Genomic DNA, 8,883 nt, shown 5'->3' with positions numbered 1-8,883 from the left:
AGTGATCGACGACATTTCATACGAGCATCAGCGCTCGCATGATTAGTCGTATGAAGCTCTGGCTAAAACGTACAAAAATAACAGGGCCAAGGACGGCCTATCATACGAGCATCAACACTCGCGTGATTAGTCGTATGAAGCTCTGCTAGAACGCGGTAAGTAAAATCATATATAGAGCAGCAATATAACGTATTTATTTGATCCTTCAACCGTTTCCCTGTTTGAGACAAGAGATGGTGCACAAAATAAGCATGCTCTTCTAATGATTTCCCATCAACTAAGCTAGATGGATTTTTAGCACAAGCACAAATAGACCGAAGACGATCCAAGTAGAAAGCTTCAGCAGTAAAGGATTTAAGTGGTTCCATATATTTATCTAGGATTAAGATAGCATGACTAGACAAGAAAATAAAACAAGCAAAAGAAAATGTTTGTGCGAAGGCACCTGATTTGTTAGGTGAAGCCTCGCTGGCAACGATGCTAGAAATTTTTCTACTACTCACGATAGAATTGCTGGATTCCCCAAAGAGAAAGGGTGATGTAGCACATCAGCAGGAAGTATTTCCCTAACTTAAGAACCAAGGTTTATCGAACTAGTAGGAGTCAACACATGAATTTTTTTAGCAGCACTTGCACACAAACAAAATAATTGCTTGCACCCAACAAAGGCAAGGGGGGCGTCACTCCCCTTGATCGCAATGGAAAAAGCGCGGGCGGGATCGGGTTGATTAGTGATGACATGGCGCTGCTGATGTGGATGCCTTGCATGTTGAGAGAAATCATGTAGTGGGGAGCTCCTATTTAGATATAGTAGATTTCGCATAGTTATGATGATCATCCATGGTATAATAATTACATGTGCATTATGTCTGTGACAAGTAGACTGTTAAGCTTACAAACGTCTACTAGTATTACTCAACCTCAAGACCACTATCCAGGATGCATCTCAAAGTATTAAGTTCATACAAATAGAGTAATGCAATAAGCATGATGACATAATGTAGACATAATAAGATAAACTAATATGACCGACCCCCGTTGTTTTATCCTTAGTGGCAACAACACAATACATGCCTTTTCCCTTTGTCATCGGTCAAGATCGCCGCAAGGTTGAACCCACTACTATGCACCACTCCCTCTGAAGATCTACTCATCCAATTGGCCAACTAAGACTTACAGATCAAAAATCATACATAGCTATAAAATTATGCATAAGAAAGGATTCAAGAGATTCAAAATAGTTCAATGAATAATCTGATCATAAACCCAAATTTCATCGGATCCCAACAAATACACCACAAAAGGTTACATCGGATTGATCTTAGAGAAGATCATTGTACTGAAGATCAAGAGAGAGAGAGAGAGAGAGTCATCTAGCTACCGCTATGGACCCATAGGTCCTATAGGAACTACTCATACATCATCACGGAGGCACCAAGGTTGATGAAGACAACCTCTCGAGTGATGACCCCTCCGACGGAGTACCAGAAAAGGGCTCCAGATGAAATCACGGAAGGACAAAGGCTTGCGGCGCCGAAAGAATTGTTTTGGGTCTCATTCTGAGGGTTTCAGAATATATGTGAATTTACAGGCTAAGAATTAGGTCAATCGAAGCTACATGGGGCTCACAAGTCAAGGGGAGCGCCGACCTGGATTGTGGGGCCCACGTGGGTCTTATCGTCCTCCCTTGAAGCTTCTAGGATCTCTTATGTTAAAAAAATCGCCGTAAAGTTTTATTGTATTTGGACTTCGGTAGGTATGGTATTTCTGCGAAACAAAAAGCATGCAGAAAACATGAACTGGCATGGGCATTAAATTAATAGGTTAGTCCATGAAAAAATATAAAATGTCATATAAAGCATACAAAAGTGATAATATAATAGCATTAAATAAAATAAAAATATAGATATGTTGGAGACGTATCACCCTTCTGCTCCCTCCATGGCCATCGCCCCGCAACACCCTGCCGCCGTCATCCAGGTCGCCACCTCCACCCGTCCCGCGGCCCCGAAGAGGAAGAAACCAAAGAAGGAGCTATCACCGACGAACTCGCCCGAGAAACGACCAAGAGGAGAGGTCGGAGGGTCGCTGCTGCCGAGAGGAAAGTCGCCGCCCAGGCCGCCCTCATCGCCTCCGCCACACAACACAAGGCCATTGTTGGGGACAACGAGGCCCTCGTCACCAAGGCCACACAGGAAACAACGACGCACACCCTCCTCATGCTAGGGTTTAGCCAACCCGCGCCGACCATTCTTTCCGCCCCGCCATGGTGCGGCGAGCACATGCTCGTCGGCCGTTCGCCATCAACAAGGCCAATCACTGAGCTGTTGGAAATATGCCCTAGAGGCAATAATAAAAGCATTATTATTATATTTCTTTGTTCATGATAATTGTCTTGATTCATGCTATAACTGTATTATCCGGAAATCGTAATACACGTGTGAATACATAGACCATAATATGTCCCTAGTAAGCCTCTAGTTGACTAGCTCGTTGATCAACAGATAGTCATGATTTCCTGGCTATGGACATTGGATGTCATTGATAACGGGATCACATCATTAGGAGAATGATGTGATGGACAAGACCCAATCCTAAGCATAGCACAAAGATCGTGTAGTTCGTTTGCTAGAGCTTTTCCAATGTCAAGTATCTTTTCCTTTGACCATGAGATCGTGTAACTCCCGGATACCGTAGGAGTGCTTTGGGTGTATCAAACGTCACAACGTAACTGGGTGACTATAAAGGTGCATTACAGGTATCTCCGAAAGTGTCTGTTGGGTTGACACGATCGAGACTGGGATTTGTCACTCCATATAACGGAGAGGTATCACTGGGCCCACTCGGTAATGCATCATCATTATGAGCTCAAGGTGACCAAGTGGTTGGTCATGGGATCATGCGTTACGGTACGAGTAAAGTGACTTGCCGGTAACGAGATTGAACAAGGTATTGGGATACCGACGATCGAGTCTCGGGCGAGTAACATACCGATTGACAAAGGGAATTGTATACGGGGTTGATTAATCCTCGACATCGTGGTTCATCCGATGAGATCATCGTGGAGCATGTGGGAGCCATCATGGGTATCCAGATCCCGCTGTTGGTTATTGACCGGAGAGTCGTCTCGGTCATGTCTGCTTGTCTCCCGAACCCGTAGGGTCTACACACTTAAGGTTCGGTGACGCTAGGGTTATGAAGATATGTATATGCAGTAATCCGAATGTTGTTCGGAGTCCCGGATGAGATCCCGGATGTCACGAGGAGTTCCGGAATGGTCCGGAGGTAAAGAATTATATATAGGAAGTGCTGTTTCGGCCATCGGGACAAGTTTCGGGGTTATCGGTATTGTACCGGGACCACCGGAGGGGTCCCGGGGGCCCACCGGGTGGGGCCACCTGTCCCGGGGGGCCACATGGGCTGTAGGGGGTGCGCCTTGGCCTTCATGGGCCAAGGGCACCAGCCCTACTAGGCCCATGCGCCTAGGGTTTCCACCACGGAGGAGTCCAAGTGGTGGAAGGCACCCCGAGGTGCCTTGGGGGGGAGGGAAACCCTCCCCTGGCCGCCGCACCTAGGAGATCAGATCTCCTAGGCTGCGCACCACCCCCCTTGGCCCTCCTATATATAGTGGGGGAGAGGAGGGATTTCATACCTCAGCCTTTGGTGCTTCCTCTCTCCCCGTTAAGTCTCTCTCTCGTAGTATAGGCGAAGCCCTGCTACTGTGACGCCCTGCATCCACCACCACGCCGTCGTGCTGCTGGATCTTCATCAACCTCTCTTCCCCCCTTGCTGGATCAAGAAAGGAGGAGACGTCATCCGTTCCGTACGTGTGTTGAACGCGGAGGCACCGTCCGTTCGGTGCTAAGATCATCGGTGATTTGAATCACGTCGTGTTCGACTACATCATCCCCGTTCTTTGAACGCTTCCGCTCGCGATCTACAAGGTACGTAGATGCATCTAATCACTCGTTGCTAGATGAACTCCTAGATGGATCTTGGTGAAACGAGTAGGAAAAATTTTGTTTTCTGCAACGTTACCCAACAGTGGTATCAGAGCTAGGTCTATGCGTAGTTCTCTTGCACGAGTAGAACACAAAGTAGTTGTGGGCGTTGATTTTGTTCAATATGCTTGCCGTTACTAGTCTTATCTTGATTCGGCGGCATCGTGGGATGAAGCGGCCCGGACCGACCTTACACGTACTCTTACGTGAGACAGGTTCCACCGACTGACATGCACTAGTTGCATAAGGTGGCTAGCGGGTGTCTGTCTCTCCTACTTTAGTCGGATCGGATTCGATGAAAAGGGTCCTTATGAAGGGTAAATAGCAATTGGCATATCACGTTGTGGTCATTGCGTAGGTAAGAAACGTTCTTGCTAGAAACCCATAGCAGCCACGTAAAACATGCAAACAACAATTAGAGGACGTCTAACTTGTTTTTGCAGGGTATGCTATGTGATGTGATATGGCCAAATGGATGTGATGAATGATATATGTGATGTATGAGATTGATCATGTTCTTGTACAAGGAATCACGACTTATATGTCGATGAGTATGACGATCTACAAGGATGATCATGGAGCCCCAAGATGGAGATCAAAGGAGCTGTGTGATATTGGCCATATCATGTCACTATTATTATTTGATTACATGTGATGTTTATCATGTTTTGCATCTTGTTTACTTAAAACGACGGTAGTAAATAAGATGATCCCTTACAACAATTTCAAGAAGTGTTCTCCCCTAACTGTGCACCGTTGCTACAGTTCGTCGCTTCGAAGCACCACGTGTTAATCGGGTGTGATAGATCCTTTCGTTCACATACAACGGGTGTAAGAAGTTTTACACATGCAAAAACACTTAGGGTTAACTTGACGAGCCTAAGCATGTGAAGACATGGCCTCGGAACACAGAGACCGAAAGGTCGAACACGAGTCGTATGGAAGATACGATCAACATGGAGATGTTCACCGACGATGACTAGTCCGTCTCACGTGTTAATCGGACACGGATTAGTTGACTTGGATCGTGTAACACTTAGATGACTAGAGGGATGTCTAATCTGAGTGGGAGTTCATTAATAATTTGATTAGATGAACTTAATTATCATGAACTTAGTCTAAAATATTTACAATATGTCCTGTAGATCAAATGGCCAACGTTGTATTCAATTTCAACGCGTTCCTAGAGAAAACCAAGCTGAAAGACGATGGCAGCAACTATACGGACTGGGTCCGGAACCTGAGGATCATCCTCATAGCTGCCAAGAAAGATTATGTCCTACAAGCACCGCTGGGTGATCCACCCGTCCCACAAAACCAAGACGCTATGAACACTTGGCAGACACGTACTGATGACTACTCCCTCGTTCAGTGCGGCATGCTTTACAGCTTAGAACCAGGGCTCCAAAAGCGTTTTGAGAGACATGGAGCATATGAGATGTTCGAAGAGCTAAAAATGGTTTTTCAAGCTCATGCCCGGATCGAGAGATATGAAGTCTCCGATAAGTTCTTTAGCTATAAGATGGAGGAAAATAGTTCTGTCAGTGGGCACATACTCACTATGTCTGGGTTACATAACCGCTTGACTCAGCTGGGAGTTAATCTCCCGGATGACGCGGTCATTGACAGAATCCTCCAGTCGCTTCCACCAAGCTACAAGAGCTTTGTGATGAACTTCAATATGCAGGGGATGGTAAAGACCATTCCTGAAGTATTTGCAATGCTGAAATCAGCAGAGGTAGAAGTCAAGAAGGAATATCAAGTGTTGATGATGAATAAAACCACTAAGTTCAAAAAGGGCAAGGGTAAAAAGAACTTCAAGAAGGACGGCAAGGAAGTTGCTGCGCCCGGCAAGCAAGCTGTCGGGAAGAAGTCAAAGAATGGACCCAAGCCTGAGACAGAGTGCTTTTATTGCAAAGGGAAGGGTCACTGGAAGCGGAACTGCCCCAAATACTTAGCGGATAAGAAGGCCGGCAACACCAAAGGTATATTTGATATACATGTGATTGATGTGTACCTTACCAGTACTCGTAGTAACTCCTGGGTATTTGATACCGGTGCCGTTGCTCATATTTGTAACTCACCGCAGGAGCTGCGGAATAAACGAAAACTGGAAAAGGACGAGGTGACGATGCGCGTCGGGAATGGTTCCAAGGTTGATGTGATCGCCGTCGGCACGCTACCTCTACATTTACCTACGGGATTAGTGATAAACCTCAATAATTGTTATTTAGTGCCTATATTGAGCATGAACATTGTATCAGGATCTCGTTTAATACGAGATGGCTACTCATTTAAATCCGAGAATAATGGTTGTTCTATTTATATGAGAGATATGTTTTATGGTCATGCTCCGATAGTCAATGGTTTATTCTTAATGAATCTCGAGCGTATTACTACACATGTTCATAGTGTGAGTACCAAAAGATGTAAGGTTGATAATGATAGTCCCACATACTTGTGGCACTGCCGCCTTGGTCACATAGGTGTCAAACGCATGAAGAAGCTCCATGCAGATGGACTTTTAGAGTCTCTTGATTATGAATCATTTGACACGTGCGAACCATGCCTCATGGGAAAAATGACCAAGACTCCGTTCTCAGGAACAATGGAGCGAGCAACCAACTTATTGGAAATCATACATACTGATGTGTGCGGTCCAATGAGTGTTGAGGCTCGCGGTGGCTATCGTTATGTTCTCACCCTCACTGATGACTTGAGTAGATATGGATATGTCTACTTAATGAAACACAAGTCGGAAACCTTTGAAAAGTTCAAGGAATTTCAGAGTGAAGTTGAGAATCAACGTGACAGGAAAATCAAGTTTCTACGATCAGATCGTGGAGGAGAATACTTGAGTCACGAATTTGGCACACACTTAAGAAAATGTGGAATAGTTTCACAACTCACGCCGCCTGGAACACCTCAACGTAATGGTGTGTCCGAACGTCGTAATCGCACTTTATTAGATATGGTGCGGTCTATGATGTCTCTTACCGATTTACGGCTATCTTTTTGGGGCTATGCTTTAGAGACTGCCGCATTCACTTTAAATAGGGCTCCGTCGAAATCCGTTGAGACGACACCGTATGAATTATGGTTTGGGAAGAAACCTAAGCTGTCGTTTCTAAAAGTTTGGGGATGCGATGCTTATGTCAAGAAACTTCAACCTGAAAAGCTCGAACCCAAGTCGGAAAAATGCGTCTTCATAGGATACCCTAAAGAAACTTATGGGTATACCTTCTACCTCAGATCCGAAGGCAAGATCTTCGTTGCCAGGAATGGATTCTTTCTAGAGAAAGAGTTTCTCTCGAAAGAAGTAAGTGGGAGGAAAGTAGAGCTTGATGAAGTATTACCTCTTGAACCGGTAAATGGCGCAACTCAAGAAAATGTTCCTGAGGTGCCTGCACTGACTAGAGAGGAAGTTAATGATGATGATCAAGATACTTCTGATCAAGCTCCTACTGAAATTCGAAGGTCCACAAGGACACGTTCCGCACCAGAGTGGTACGGCAACCCTGTCTTGGAAATCATGTTGTTAGACAACAGTGAACCTTCGAGCTATGAAGAAGCGATGGCGGGACCGGATTCCGACAAATGGCTAGAAGCCATGAAATCCGAGATAAGATCCATGTATGAAAACAAAGTATGGACTTTGACTGACTTGCCCGTTGAACGGCGAGCCATAGAAAATAAATGGATCTTCAAGAAGAAGACAGACGCGGATGGTAATGTGACCATCTATAAAGCTCGGCTTGTCGCTAAGGGTTATCGACAAGTTCAAGGAATTGACTACGATGAGACTTTCTCACCGGTAGCGAAGCTAAAGTCCGTCCGAATCATGTTAGCAATTGCCGCATTCTACGATTATGAGATATGGCAAATGGACGTCAAAACGGCATTCCTTAATGGTTTCCTTAAGGAAGAGTTGTATATGATGCAGCCGGAAGGTTTTGTCGATCCTAAGAATGCTAACAAGGTGTGCAAGCTCCAACGCTCGATTTATGGGCTGGTGCAAGCATCTCGGAGTTGGAACATTCGCTTTGATGAGATGATCAAAGCGTTTGGGTTCACGCAGACTTATGGAGAAGCCTGCGTTTACAAGAAAGTGAGTGGGAGCTCTGTAGCATTTCTCATATTATATGTGGATGACATACTTTTGATGGGAAATGATATAGAACTCTTGGACAGCATCAAGGCCTACTTGAATAAAAGTTTTTCAATGAAGGACCTTGGAGAAGCTGCTTATATATTAGGCATCAAGATCTACAGAGATAGATCAAGACGCCTCATAGGTCTTTCACAAAGCACATACCTTGATAAGATTTTGAAGAAGTTCAAAATGGATCAGTCCAAGAAAGGGTTCTTGCCTGTTTTGCAAGGTATGAAATTGAGCTCAGCTCAATGCCCGACCACGGCAGAAGAGATAGAAGAGATGAGTATCATCCCCTATGCCTCAGCCATAGGTTCTATTATGTATGCCATGCTGTGTACCAGACCTGATGTAAACCTTGCTATAAGTTTGGTAGGAAGGTACCAAAGTAATCCCGGCAAGGAACACTGGACAGCGGTCAAGAATATCCTGAAGTACCTGAAAAGGACTAAGGAAATGTTTCTCGTTTATGGAGGTGACGAAGAGCTCGTCGTAAAGGGTTACGTCGACGCTAGCTTCGACACAGATCTGGATGACTCTAAGTCACAAACCGGATACGTGTATATGTTGAATGGTGGAGCAGTGAGCTGGTGCAGCTGCAAACAGAGAGTCGTGGCGGGATCTACATGTGAAGCGGAGTACATGGCAGCCTCGGAGGCAGCACATGAAGCAATATGGATGAAGGAGTTCATCACCGACCTAGGAGTCATACCCAATGCGTCGGGGCCA

Source organism: Triticum urartu, chromosome 4A (genome assembly GCF_056163025.1).
Source record: "Triticum urartu cultivar PI428250 chromosome 4A, HENAU_Tu73, whole genome shotgun sequence".
Taxonomy (NCBI): domain Eukaryota; kingdom Viridiplantae; phylum Streptophyta; class Magnoliopsida; order Poales; family Poaceae; genus Triticum; species Triticum urartu.
Note: the sequence above shows the minus strand (reverse complement) of the source record.